This window comes from Chiloscyllium punctatum, chromosome 17 (assembly GCF_047496795.1).
Source record: "Chiloscyllium punctatum isolate Juve2018m chromosome 17, sChiPun1.3, whole genome shotgun sequence".
Classification (NCBI taxonomy): domain Eukaryota; kingdom Metazoa; phylum Chordata; class Chondrichthyes; order Orectolobiformes; family Hemiscylliidae; genus Chiloscyllium; species Chiloscyllium punctatum.
The window spans coordinates 5,503,909-5,519,321 of record NC_092755.1 but is presented as its reverse complement, the minus strand read 5'-3'; positions in this window follow the sequence as shown (position 1 = coordinate 5,519,321).

The following is a 15,413-nucleotide window of genomic DNA, read 5'->3' as shown; positions in this document are numbered from 1 at the left end:
GAAGAGCAGACTAACCCCACTCTGTCAATGTAACACACCCCAAGGAAGAGCAGTCTGACCCCACTCTGTCATTGTAACACATCCAGGGAAGAGCAGACTGACCGCACTCGGTCAATGTACCACACCCAGGGAAGAGCAGACTAACCCCACTCTGTCAATGTAACACACCCAAGGAAGAGCAGTCTGACCCCACTCTGTCAATGTAACACACCCAGGGAAGAGCAGACTGACCCCACTCTGTCAATGTCACGCACGCAGGGAAGAGCAGACTGACCGCACTCTGTCAATGTAACACACCCAGGGAAGAGCAGATTGATCCCACTGTGTCAATGTAACACATCCAGGGAAGAGCAGAATGACCCCACACTTTCAATGTAACACATCCAGGGAAGAGCAGATTGACCGCACTCGGTCAATGTAATCCACCCAGGGAAGAGCAGACTGACCCCTCTCTGTCAATGTAACACACCCAGGGAAGAGCAGATTTACCCCACTCTGTCAATGTAACAGACCCAGGGAAGAGCAGACTGACCCCACTCTGTCAATGTAACACACCCAGGGAAGGGTAGACTGACCCCACTCTGTCAATGTAACACACCCAGGTAAGAGCAGACTGACCCCACTCTGTCAATGTCACGCACCCAGGGAAGAGCAGACTGACCGCACTCTGTCAATGTAACACACCCAGGGAAGAGAAGATTGATCCCACTGTGTCAATGTAACACACCCAGGGAAGAGCAGATTTACCCCACTCTGTCAATGTAACAGACCCAGGGAAGAGCAGACTGACCCCACTCTGTCAATGTAACACACCCAGGGAAGAGTAGACTGACCCCACTCTGTCAATGTAACACACCCAGGTAAGAGCAGACTGACCCCACTCTGTCAATGTCACGCACCCAGGGAAGAGCAGACTGACCGCACTCTGTCAATGTAACACACCCAGGGAAGAGAAGATTGATCCCACTGTGTCAATGTAACACACCCAGGGAAGAGCAGACTGACCCCACTCTGTCAATGTAACAGACCCAGGGAAGAGCAGACTGACCCCACTCTGTCAATGTAACACACCCAGGGAAGAGCAGACTGACCCCATTCTGTCAATGCAACACACCCAGGGAAGAACAGACTGACCCCACTCTGTCAATGTAAGACACCCAGGGGAGAGCAGACTTACCCCACTCTGTCAATGTAACACACCCAAGGAAGAGCAGACTGACCCCACTCTGTCAATGTAACACAACCAGGGAAGAGCAGACTGAACCCACTCTGTCAATGTAACACTCCCAGGGAAGAGCAGACTGACCCCACTCTGTCAATGTAACATACCCAGGGAAGAGCAGACTGACCCCATTCTGTCAATGTAACACACCCAGGGAAGAACAGACTGACCGCACTCAGTCAACGTAACCCACCTAGGGAAGAGCAGACTTACCCCACTCTGTCAATGTAAAACACCCAGGGAAGAGCAGACTGACCGCACTCTGTCAATGTAACACACCCAGGGAAGAGCAGATTGATCCCACTGTGTCAATGTAACACATCCAGGGAAGAGCAGACTGACCCCACACTATCAATGTAACACATCCAGGGAAGAGCAGATTGACCGCACTCGGTCAATGTAATCCACCCAGGGAAGAGCAGACTGACCCCTCTCTGTCAATGTAACACACCCAGGGAAGAGCAGATTTACCCCACTCTGTCAATGTAACAGACCCAGGGAAGAGCAGACTGACCCCACTCTGTCAATGTAACACACCCAGGGAAGGGCAGACTGACCCCACTCTGTCAATGTAACACACCCAGGTAAGAGCAGACTGACCCCACTCTGTCAATGTCACGCACCCAGGGAAGAGCAGACTGACCGCACTCTGTCAATGTAACACACCCAGGGAAGAGCAGATTGATCCCACTGTGTCAATGTAACACATCCAGGTAAGAGCAGGCTGACCACACTCAGTCAATGTAAGACACCCAGGGAAGTGCAGACTGACCCAACTCTGTCAATGTAACTCACCCAGGGAAGATACGACTGACCCCACTCTGTCAATGTAACACACCCAGGGAAGAGCAGACTGACCCCATTCTGTCAATGTAACTCACTCAGGGAAGAGCAGACTGACCCCACTCTGTCAATGTAACACATCCAGGGAAAAGCAGACTGACTCCACTCTGTCAATGTAACACACCCAGGGAAGAGCAGACTGACCCCACTCTGTCAATGTAACACACCCAGGGAAGTGCAGACTGACCCCACTCTGTCAATGTAACACACCCAGGGAAGAGCAGACTGACTCCACTCTGTCAATGTAACACACCCAGGGAAGAGCAGACTGACCCCACTCTGTCAATGTAACACACCCAGGGAAGAGCAGACTGACCCCAGTCTGTCAATGTAACTCACAAAGGGAAGAGCAGACTGACCCCACTCTGTCAATTTAACCCACCCAGGGAAGAGCAGATCGACCCCACTGCGTCAATGTAACACACCCAGTGAAGAGCAGACTGATCCCACTCTGTCAATGTAACACACACAGGGAAGACCTGACTGACCCCACTCAGTCAATGTAACACACAGGGAAGAGCAGACTGACCTCACTCTGTTAATGTAACACACCCAGGGAAGAGCAGACCGACCCCACTCTGTAAATGTAAGACACCCAGGGAAGAGCAGACTGACCTCACTCTGTCAATGTAACACCCCCAGGGAAGAGCAGACTGACCTCATTCTTTCAATGTCACTCACAAAGGGAAGAGCAGACTGCCCCCACTCTGTCAATGTAACACACCCAGGAAAGAGCAGACTGACCCCTCTGTGTCAATGTAACACACCCAGGGCAGACAAGACTGACCCCACTCTGTCAATGTAACGCACCCAGCGAAGAGCAGACTGACCCCACTCTGTCAATGTAACCCACCCAGGGAAGAGCAGACTGACCCCACTCTGTTAAAGAAACCCACCCAGGGAAGAGCAAACTGTTTCCACTCTGTCGATGTAACACACCCTGGGAAGAGCAGACTCACCCCACTCTCTCAATGTAACCCACCCAGGGAAGAGCAGACTGACCCCACTCTGTCAATGTAACACCCCCAGGGAAGAGCAGACTGACCCCACTCTGTCAATGTAACACATCCAGGGAAAAGCAGACTGACCCCACTCTCTCAATGTAACACACCCGGGGAAGAACAGACTGACCCCACTCTGTCAATGTAACGCACCCAGCGAAGAGCAGACTGACCCCACTCTGTCAATGTAACCCAGTCAGGTTAGAGCAGACTGACCACACTCTGTTAATGTAACCCACCCAGGGAAGAGCAAACTGTTTCCACTCTGTCTGTGTAACACACCCTGGGAAGAGCAGACTCACCCCACTCTGTCAATGTAACACCCCCTGGGAAGAGCAGACTGACCCCACTCTGTCAATGTAACACCCCCAGGGAAGAGCAGACTGACCCCATTCTGTCAATGTAACTCACTCAGGGAAGAGCAGACTGACCCCACTCTGTCAATGTATCTCACAAAGGGAAGAGCAGACTGACCCCACCCTGTCAATGTAACATATACAGGGAAGAGCAGACTGACCCCACTCTGTCAATGTAACACACACAGGGAAGTGCAGACTGACTCCACTCTGTCAATGTAACACAGCCAGGGAAGAGCAGGCTGACCACACTCTGTCAATGTAACACACGCAGGGAAGTGCAGACTGACCACACTCTGTCAAAGTAACACACTCAGGGCAGAGCAGACTGACCCCAGTCTGTCAATGTAACTCACAAAGGGAAGAGCAGACTGACCCCACTCTGTCAATGTAACCCACCCAGGGAAGAGCAGACTGACTCCACTCTGTCAATGTAACACACCCAGGGAAGAGCAGACTGACCACACTCTGTCAATGTAACACACGCAGGGAAGTGCAGACTGACCCCACTCTGTCAATGTAACACACCCAGGGAAGAGCAGACTGACCCCAGTCTGTCAATGTAACTCACAAAGGGAAGAGCAGACTGACCCCACTCTGTCAATGTAACACATCCAGGGAAGAGCAGACTGACTCCACTCTGTCAATGTAACACACCCGGGGAAGAGCAGACCGACCCCACTGCGTCAATGTAACACACCCAGTGAAGAGCAGACTGATCCCACTCTGTCAATGTAACACACACAGGGAAGACCTGACTGACCCCACTCAGTCAATGTAACACACAGGGAAGAGCAGACTGACCTCACTCTGTTAACGTAACACACCCAGGGAAGAGCAGACTGACCACACTCTGTCAATGTAACACACACAGGGAAGACCTGACTGACCCCACTCAGTCAATGTAACACACAGGGAAGAGCAGACTGACCGCACTCTGTTAATGTAACACACCCAGGGAAGAGCAGACCGACCCCACTCTGTAAATGTAAGACACCCAGGGAAGAGCACACTGACCTCACTCTGTCAATATAACACCCCCAGGGAAGAGCAGACTGACCTCATTCTTTCAATGTCACTCACAAAGGGAAGAGCAGACTGCCCCCACTCTGTCAATGTAACACACCCAGGAAAGAGCAGACTGACCACTCTGTGTCAATGTAACACACCCAGGGCAGACAACACTGACCCCACTCTGTCAATGTAACGCACCCAGCGAAGAGCAGACTGACTGCACTCTGTCAATGTAACCCACCCAGGGAAGAGCAATTTTTTCCACTCTGTCGATGTAACACACCCTGGGAAGAGCAGACTCACCCCACTCTGTTAATGTAACCCACCCAGGGAAGAGCAAACTGTTTCCACTCTGTCGATGTAACACACCCTGGGAAGAGCAGACTCACCCCACTCTCTCAATGTAACCCACCCAGGGAAGAGCAGACTGACCCCACTCTGTCAATGTAACACCCCCAGGGAAGAGCAGACTGACCCCACTCTGTCAATGTAACACCCCCAGGGAAGAGCAGACTGACCCCACTCTGTCAATGTAACACCCCCAGGGAAGAGCAGACTGACCCCACTCTCTCAATGTAACCCACCCAGGGAAGAGCAGACTGACCCCACTCTGTCAATGTAACACCCCCAGGGAAGAGCAGACTGACCCCACTCTGTCAATGTAACATATCCAGGGAAGAGCAGACTGACCCCACTCTGTCAATGGTATACACCCAGGGAAGTGCAGACTGACTCCACTCTGTCAATGTAACACACCCAGGGAAGAGCAGGCTGACCACACTCTGTCGATGTAACACACCCAGTGAAGAGCAGACTGACCTCACTCTGTCAATTTAACACACCCAGGGAAGAGCAGACTGACACCACTCTTTCAATGTAACACCCCCAGGGAAGAGCAGACTGACCCAACTCTGTCAATGTAAGACCCCCAGGGAAGAGCAGACTGAGCACACTCTGTCAATGTAACACACCCAGGGAAGAGCAGACTGACCCCACTCTGTCAATTTAACAGACCCAGGGAAGAGCAGACTGACCCCACTCTCTCAATGTAACACACCCGGGGAAGAGCAGACTGACCCCACTCTGTCAATGTAACACACACAGTGAAGAAGAGACTGATCCCACTGTGTCAATGTAACACTCCCAGGAAAGTGCAGACTGACCCCTCTGTGTCAATGTAACACACCCAGGGAAGACAAGAATGACCCCACTCTGTCAATGTAACGCACCCAGCGAAGAGCAGACTGACCCCACTCTGTCAATGTAACCCAGTCAGGGTAGAGCAGACTGACCCCACTCTGTCAATGTAACCCAGTCAGGGAAGAGCAGACTGACCCCACTCTCTCAATGTAACACACCCGGGAAAGAGCAGACTGACCCCACTCTGTCAATGTAACACACACAGTGAAGAAGAGACTGATCCCACTGTGTCAATGTAACACTCCCAGGAAAGTGCAGACTGACCCCTCTGTGTCAATGTAACACACCCAGGGAAGACAAGACTGACCCCACTCTGTCAATGTAACGCACCCAGCGAAGAGCAGACTGACCCCACTCTGTCAATGTAACCCAGTCAGGGAAGAGCAGACTGACCCCACTCTGTCAATGTAACAGACCCAGGGAAGAGCAGACCGACCCCACTCTGTCAATGTAACACACCCAGGGAAGAGCAGACTGACCCCACTCTGTCAATGTAACACACCCAGGGAAGAGCAGACTGACCCCACTCTGTCAATGTAACGCACCCAGCGAAGAGCAGACTGACCCCACTCTGTCAATGTAACCCAGTCAGGGTAGAGCAGACTGACCCCACTCTGTTAATGTAACCCACCCAGATAAGAGCAAACTGTTTCCACTCTGTCTGTGTAACACACCCTGGGAAGGGCAGACTCACCCCACTCTGTCAATGTAACACATCCAGGTAAGAGCAGACTGACCCTTCTCTGTCAATGTAAGACACCCAGGGAAGTGCAGACTGACCCAACTCTGTCAATGTAACTCACCCAGGGAAGATACGACTGACCCCACTCTGTCAATGTAACACCCCCTGGGAAGAGCAGACTGACCCCATTCTGTCAATGTAACTCACTCAGGGAAGAGCAGACTGACCCCACTCTGTCAATGTATCTCACAAAGGGAAGAGCAGACAGACCCCACACTGTCAATGTAACATATCCAGGGAAGAGCAGACTGACCCCACTCTGTCAATGTAACACACCCAGGGAAGTGCAGACTGACTCCACTCTGTCAATGTAACACAGCCAGGGAAGAGCAGGCTGACCACACTCTGTCAATGTAACACACGCAGGGAAGTGCAGACTGACCCCACTCTGTCAATGTAACACAGCCAGGGAAGAGCAGGCTGACCACACTCTGTCAATGTAACACACCCAGGGAAGTGCAGACTGACTCCACTCTGTCAATGTAACACCACCAGGGCATAGCCGACTGACCCCACTCTGTCAATGTAACACACCCAGGGAAGAGCAGACTGACCCCACTCTGTCAATGTAACACACTCAGGGCAGAGCAGACTGACCCCAGGCTGTCAATGTAACTCACAAAGGGAAGAGCAGACTGACCCCACTCTGTCAATGTAACCCACCCAGGGAAGAGCAGACTGACTCCACTCTGTCAATGTAACACACCCAGGGAAGAGCAGACTGACCACACTCTGTCAATGAAACACACGCAGGGAAGTGCAGACTGACCCCACTCTGTCAATGTAACACACCCAGGGAAGAGCAGACTGACCCCAGTCTGTCAATGTAACTCACAAAGGGAAGAGCAGACTGACCCCACTCTGTCAATGTAACACACCCAGGGAAGAGCAGACTGACTCCACTCTGTCAATGTAACACACCCGGGGAAGAGCAGACTGACCACACTCTGTCAATGTAACACACGCAGGGAAGTGCAGACTGACCACACTATGTCAAAGTAACACCACCAGGGCACAGCGGACTGACCCCACTCTGTCAATGTAACACACCCAGGGAAGAGCAGACTGACCCCACTCTGTCAATGTAACCCACCCAGTAAAGAGCAGACCGACCCCACTGCGTCAATGTAACACACCCATTGAAGAGCAGACTGATCCCACTCTGTCAATGTAAAAGACACAGGGAAGACCTGACTGACCCCACTCAGTCAATGTAACACACAGAGAAGAGCAGACTGACCTCACTCTGTCAATGTAACACACACAGGGAAGACCTGACTGACCCCACTCAGTCAATGTAACACACAGGGAAGAGCAGACTGACCTCACTCTGTTAATGTAACACACCCAGGGAAGAGCACACTGACCCCACTCTGTCAATGTAACCCAGTCAGGTTAGAGCAGACTGACCACACTCTGTTAATGTAACCCACCCAGGGAAGAGCAAACTGTTTCCACTCTGTCTGTGTAACACACCCTGGGAAGAGCAGACTGACCCCACTCTGTCAATGTAACACACCCAGGGAAGAGCAGACTGACCCCACTCTCTCAATGTAACACACCCGGGGAAGAGCAGACTGACCCCACTCTGTCAATGTAACACACACAGTGAAGAAGAGACTGATCCCACTGTGTCAATGTAACACTCCCAGGAAAGTGCAGACTGACCCCTCTGTGTCAATGTAACACACCCAGGGAAGACAAGACTGACCCCACTCTGTCAATGTAACGCACCCAGCGAAGAGCAGACTGACCCCACTCTGTCAATGTAACCCAGTCAGGGTAGAGCAGACTGACCCCACTCTGTTAATGTAACCCACCCAGGGTAGAGCAAACTGTTTCCATTCTGTCTGTGTAACACACCCTGGGAAGGGCAGACTCACCCCACTCTGTCAATGTAACACATCCAGGTAAGAGCAGGCTGACCACACTCAGTCAATGTAAGACACCCAGGGAAGTGCAGACTGACCCAACTCTATCAATGTAACTCACCCAGGGAAGATACGACTGACCCCACTCTGTCAATGTAACACCCCCTGGGAAGAGCAGACTGACCCCATTCTGTCAATGTAACTCACTCAGGGAAGAGCAGACTGACCCCACTCTGTCAATGTAACACATCCAGGGAAAAGCAGACTGACCCCACTCTGTCAATGTAACACCCCCTGGGAAGAGCAGACTAACCCCACCCTGTCAATGTAACATATCCAGGGAAGAGCAGACTGACCCCACTCTGTCAATGGTATACACCCAGGGAAGTGCAGACTGACTCCACTCTGTCAATGTAACACACCCAGGGAAGAGCAGGCTGACCACACTCTGTCAATGTAACACACCCAGGGAAGAGCAGACTGAACCCACTCTGTCAATGTAACACACTCAGGGCAGAGCAGACTGACCCCAGTCTGTCAATGTTACTCACAAAGGGAAGAGCAGACTGACCCCGCTCTGTCAATGTAACCCACCCAGGGAAGAGCAGACTGACTCCACTCTGTCAATGTAACACACCCAGGGAAGAGCAGACTGACCACACTCTGTCAATGTAACACACGCAGGGAAGTGCAGACTGACCCCACTCTGTCAATCTAACACACCCAGGGAAGAGCAGACTGACCCCAGTCTGTCAATGTAACTCACAAAGGGAAGAGCAGACTGACTCCACTCTGTCAATGTAACACCCCCAGGGAAGAGCAGACTGACTCCACTCTGTCAATGTAACACACCCAGGGAAGAGCAGACTGACCACACTCTGTCAATGTAACACACGCAGGGAAGTGCAGACTGACCACACTCTGTCAATGTAACACACCCAGGGAAGAGCAGACTGACTCCACTCTGTCAATGTAACACACGCAGGGAAGTGCAGACTGACTCCACTCTGTCAATGTAACACACCCAGGGAAGAGCAGACTGACTCCACTCTGTCAATGTAACACACCCAGGGAAGAGCAGACTGACCACACTCTGTCAATGTAACACACCCAGGGAAGAGCAGACTGACTCCACTCTGTCAATGTAACACACCCAGGGAAGAGCAGACTGACCACACTCTGTCAATGTAACACCACCAGGGCAGAGCCGACTGACCCCACTCTGTCAATGTAACACACCCAGGGAAGAGCAGACTGACTCCACTCTGTCAATGTAACACACCCAGGGAAGAGCAGACTGACCACACTCTGTCAATGTAACACACCCAGGGAAGAGCAGACTGACACCACTCTGTCAATGTAACACACTCAGGGCAGAGCAGACTTACCCCAGTCTGTCAATGTAACTCACAAAGGGAAGAGCAGACTGACCCCACTCTGTCAATGTAACCCACCCAGGGAAGAGCAGACTGACTCCACTCTTTCAATGTAACACACCCAGGGAAGAGCAGACTGACCCCACTCTGTCAATGTAACACACCCAGGGAAGTGCAGACTGACCACACTCTGTCAAAGTAACACCACCAGGGCAGAGCCGACTGACCTCACTCTGTCAATGTAACACACCCAGGGAAGAGCAGACCGACCCCACTGCGTCAATGTAACACACCCAGTGAAGAGCAGACTGATCCCACTCTGTCAATGTAACACACACAGGGAAGACCTGACTGACCCCACTCAGTCAATGTAACACACAGGGAAGAGCAGACTGACCTCACTCTGTTAATGTAACACACCAAGGGAAGAGCAGACTGACCACACTCTGTCAATGTAACACACACAGGGAAGACCTGACTGACCCCACTCAGTCAATGTAACACACAGGGAAGAGCAGACTGACCTCACTCTGTTAATGTAACACACCCAGGGAAGAGCAGACCGACCCCACTCTGTAAATGTAACACCCCCAGGGAAGAGCAGACTGACCTCATTCTTTCAATGTCACTCACAAAGGGAAGAGCAGACTGCCCCCACTCTGTCAATGTAACACACCCAGGAAAGAGCAGACTGACCCCTCTGTGTCAATGTAACACACCCAGGGCAGACAAGACTGACCCCACTCTGTCAATTTAACGCACCCAGCGAAGAGCAGACTGACCCTACTCTGTCAATGTAACCCACCCAGGGTAGAGCAGACTGACCCCACTCTGTTAATGAAACCCACCCAGGGAAGAGCAAACTGTTTCCACTCTGTCGATGTAACACACCCTGGGAAGAGCAGACTCACCCCACTCTCTCAGTGTAACCCACCCAGGGAAGAGCAGACTGACCCCACTCTGTCAATGTAACACCCCCAGGGAAGAGCAGACTGACCCCACTCTGTCAATGTAACACACCCAGGGAAGAGCAGACTGACCCCACTCTGTCAATGTAACACACCCAGGGAAGAGCAGACTGACCCCACTCTGTCAATGTAACACATCCAGGGAAAAGCAGACTGACCCCACTCTCTCAATGTAACACACCCAGCGAAGAGCAGACTGACCCCACTCTGTCAATGTAACCCAGTCAGGATAGAGCAGACTGACTCCACTCTGTCAATGTAACACACCCTGGGAAGAGCAGACTCACCCCACTCTGTCAATGTAACACATCCAGGTAAGAGCAGTTGACCCTTCACTGTCAATGTAAGACACCCAGGGAAGTGCAGACTGACCCAACTCTGTCAATGTAACTCACCAAGGGAAGATACGACTGACTCCACTCTGTCAAAGTAACACCACCAGGGCATAGCCGACTGACCCCACTCTGTCAATGTAACACACCCAGGGAGGAGCAGACGGACCCCACTCTGTCAATGTAACACACCCAGGGCAGAGCAGACTGACCCCAGTCTGTCAATGTAACTCACAAAGGGAAGAGCAGACTGACCCCACTCTGTCAATGTAACCCACCCAGGGAAGAGCAGACTGACTCAACTCTGTCAATGTAACACACCCAGGGAAGAACAGACTGACCACACTCTGTCAATGTAACACACGCAGGGAAGTGCAGACTGACCCCACTCTGTCAATCTAACACACCCAGGGGAGAGCAGACTGACCCCACTCTGTCAATGTAACTCGAAAAGGGAAGAGCAGACTGAACCCACTCTGTCAATGTAACACACCCAGGGAAGAGCAGACTGACCACACTCTGTCAATGTAACACACGCAGGGAAGTGCAGACTGACCCCACTCTGTCAATCTAACACACCCAGGGAAGAGCAGACTGACTCCACTCTGTCAATGTAACACACCCAGGGAAGAGCAGACTGACCCCAGTCTGTCAATGTAACTCACAAAGGGAAGAGCAGACTGACCCCACTCTGTCAATGTAACACACCCAGGGAAGAGCAGACCGACCCCACTGCGTCAATGTAACACACCCAGGGAAGAGCAGACTGATCCCACTCTGTCAATGTAACACACACAGGGAAGACCTGACTGACCCCACTCAGTCAATGTAACACACAGGGAAGAGCAGACTGACCTCACTCTGTTAATATAACACACACAGGGAAGGGCAGACCGATCCCACTCTGTCAATGTAACACACCCAGGGAAGAGCACACTGACCTCACTCTGTCAATGTAACACCCCCAGGGAAGAGCAGACTGACCTCATTCTTTCAATGTAACTCACAAAGGGAAGAGCAGACTGCCCCCATTCTGTCAATGTAACACACCCAGGGAAGAGCAGACTGACCTCACTCTGTCAATGTAACACACCCAGGGCAGACAAGACTGACCCCACTCTGTCAATGTAATGCACCCAGCGAAGAGCAGACTGACCCCACTCTGTCAATGTAACCCACCCAGGGTAGAGCAGACTGACCCCACTCTGTTAATGTAACCCACCCAGGGAAGAGCAAACTGTTTCCACTCTGTCGATGTAACACACCCTGGGAAGAGCAGACTCACCCCACTCTCTCAATGTAACCCACCCAGGGAAGAGCAGACTGACCCCACTCTGTCAATGTAACACCCCCAGGGAAGAGCAGACTGACTTCATTCTTTCAATGTCACTCACAAAGGGAAGAGCAGACTGCCCCCACTCTGTCAATGTAACAAACCCAGGAAAGAGCAGACTGACCCCTCTGTGTCAATGTAACACACCCAGGGCAGACAAGACTGACCCCACTCTGTCAATGTAACGCACCCAGCGAAGAGCAGACTGACCCCACTCTGTCAATGTAACCCACCCAGGGTAGAGCAGACTGACCCCACTCTGTCAATGTAACACACCCAGGGAAGAGCAGACTGACCCCACTCTGTCAATGTAACACATCCAGGGAAAAGCAGACTGATCCCACTCTCTCAATGTTACACACCCGGGGAAGAACAGACTGACCCCACTCTGTCAACGTAACGCACCCAGCGAAGAGCACACTGACCCCACTCTGTCAATGTAACCCAGTCAGGTTAGAGCAGACTGACCACACTCTGTTAATGTAACCCACCCAGGGAAGAGCAAACTGTTTCCACTCTGTCTGTGTAACACACCCTGGGAAGAGCAGACTGACCCCACTCTGTCAATGTAACACACCCAGGGAAGAGCAGACTGACCCCACTCTCTCAATGTAACACACCCGGGGAAGAGCAGACTGACCCCACTCTGTCAATGTAACACACACAGTGAAGAAGAGACTGATCCCACTGTGTCAATGTAACACTCCCAGGAAAGTGCAGACTGACCCCTCTGTGTCAATGTAACACACCCAGGGAAGACAAGACTGACCCCACTCTGTCAATGTAACGCACCCAGCGAAGAGCAGACTGACCCCACTCTGTCAATGTAACCCAGTCAGGGTAGAGCAGACTGACCCCACTCTGTTAATGTAACCCACCCAGGGTAGAGCAAACTGTTTCCATTCTGTCTGTGTAACACACCCTGGGAAGGGCAGACTCACCCCACTCTGTCAATGTAACACATCCAGGTAAGAGCAGGCTGACCACACTCAGTCAATGTAAGACACCCAGGGAAGTGCAGACTGACCCAACTCTATCAATGTAACTCACCCAGGGAAGATACGACTGACCCCACTCTGTCAATGTAACACCCCCTGGGAAGAGCAGACTGACCCCATTCTGTCAATGTAACTCACTCAGGGAAGAGCAGACTGACCCCACTCTGTCAATGTAACACATCCAGGGAAAAGCAGACTGACCCCACTCTGTCAATGTAACACCCCCTGGGAAGAGCAGACTGACCCCACCCTGTCAATGTAACATATCCAGGGAAGAGCAGACTGACCCCACTCTGTCAATGGTATACACCCAGGGAAGTGCAGACTGACTCCACTCTGTCAATGTAACACACCCAGGGAAGAGCAGGCTGACCACACTCTGTCAATGTAACACACCCAGGGAAGAGCAGACTGAACCCACTCTGTCAATGTAACACACTCAGGGCAGAGCAGACTGACCCCAGTCTGTCAATGTTACTCACAAAGGGAAGAGCAGACTGACCCCGCTCTGTCAATGTAACCCACCCAGGGAAGAGCAGACTGACTCCACTCTGTCAATGTAACACACCCAGGGAAGAGCAGACTGACCACACTCTGTCAATGTAACACACGCAGGGAAGTGCAGACTGACCCCACTCTGTCAATCTAACACACCCAGGGAAGAGCAGACTGACCCCAGTCTGTCAATGTAACTCACAAAGGGAAGAGCAGACTGACTCCACTCTGTCAATGTAACACCCCCAGGGAAGAGCAGACTGACTCCACTCTGTCAATGTAACACACCCAGGGAAGAGCAGACTGACCACACTCTGTCAATGTAACACACGCAGGGAAGTGCAGACTGACCACACTCTGTCAATGTAACGCACCCAGCGAAGAGCAGACTGACCCCACTCTGTCAATGTAACCCAGTCAGGGTAGAGCAGACTGACCCCACTCTGTTAATGTAACCCACCCAGGGTAGAGCAAACTGTTTCCATTCTGTCTGTGTAACACACCCTGGGAAGGGCAGACTCACCCCACTCTGTCAATGTAACACATCCAGGTAAGAGCAGGCTGACCACACTCAGTCAATGTAAGACACCCAGGGAAGTGCAGACTGACCCAACTCTATCAATGTAACTCACCCAGGGAAGATACGACTGACCCCACTCTGTCAATGTAACACCCCCTGGGAAGAGCAGACTGACCCCATTCTGTCAATGTAACTCACTCAGGGAAGAGCAGACTGACCCCACTCTGTCAATGTAACACATCCAGGGAAAAGCAGACTGACCCCACTCTGTCAATGTAACACCCCCTGGGAAGAGCAGACTGACCCCACCCTGTCAATGTAACATATCCAGGGAAGAGCAGACTGACCCCACTCTGTCAATGGTATACACCCAGGGAAGTGCAGACTGACTCCACTCTGTCAATGTAACACACCCAGGGAAGAGCAGGCTGACCACACTCTGTCAATGTAACACACCCAGGGAAGAGCAGACTGAACCCACTCTGTCAATGTAACACACTCAGGGCAGAGCAGACTGACCCCAGTCTGTCAATGTTACTCACAAAGGGAAGAGCAGACTGACCCCGCTCTGTCAATGTAACCCACCCAGGGAAGAGCAGACTGACTCCACTCTGTCAATGTAACACACCCAGGGAAGAGCAGACTGACCACACTCTGTCAATGTAACACACGCAGGGAAGTGCAGACTGACCCCACTCTGTCAATCTAACACACCCAGGGAAGAGCAGACTGACCCCAGTCTGTCAATGTAACTCACAAAGGGAAGAGCAGACTGACTCCACTCTGTCAATGTAACACCCCCAGGGAAGAGCAGACTGACTCCACTCTGTCAATGTAACACACCCAGGGAAGAGCAGACTGACCACACTCTGTCAATGTAACACACGCAGGGAAGTGCAGACTGACCACACTCTGTCAATGTAACACACCCAGGGAAGAGCAGACTGACTCCACTCTGTCAATGTAACACACGCAGGGAAGTGCAGACTGACTCCACTCTGTCAATGTAACACACCCAGGGAAGAGCAGACTGACTCCACTCTGTCAATGTAACACACCCAGGGAAGGGCAGACTGACCACACTCTGTCAATGTAACACACCCAGGGAAGAGCAGACTGACTCCACTCTGTCAATGTAACAC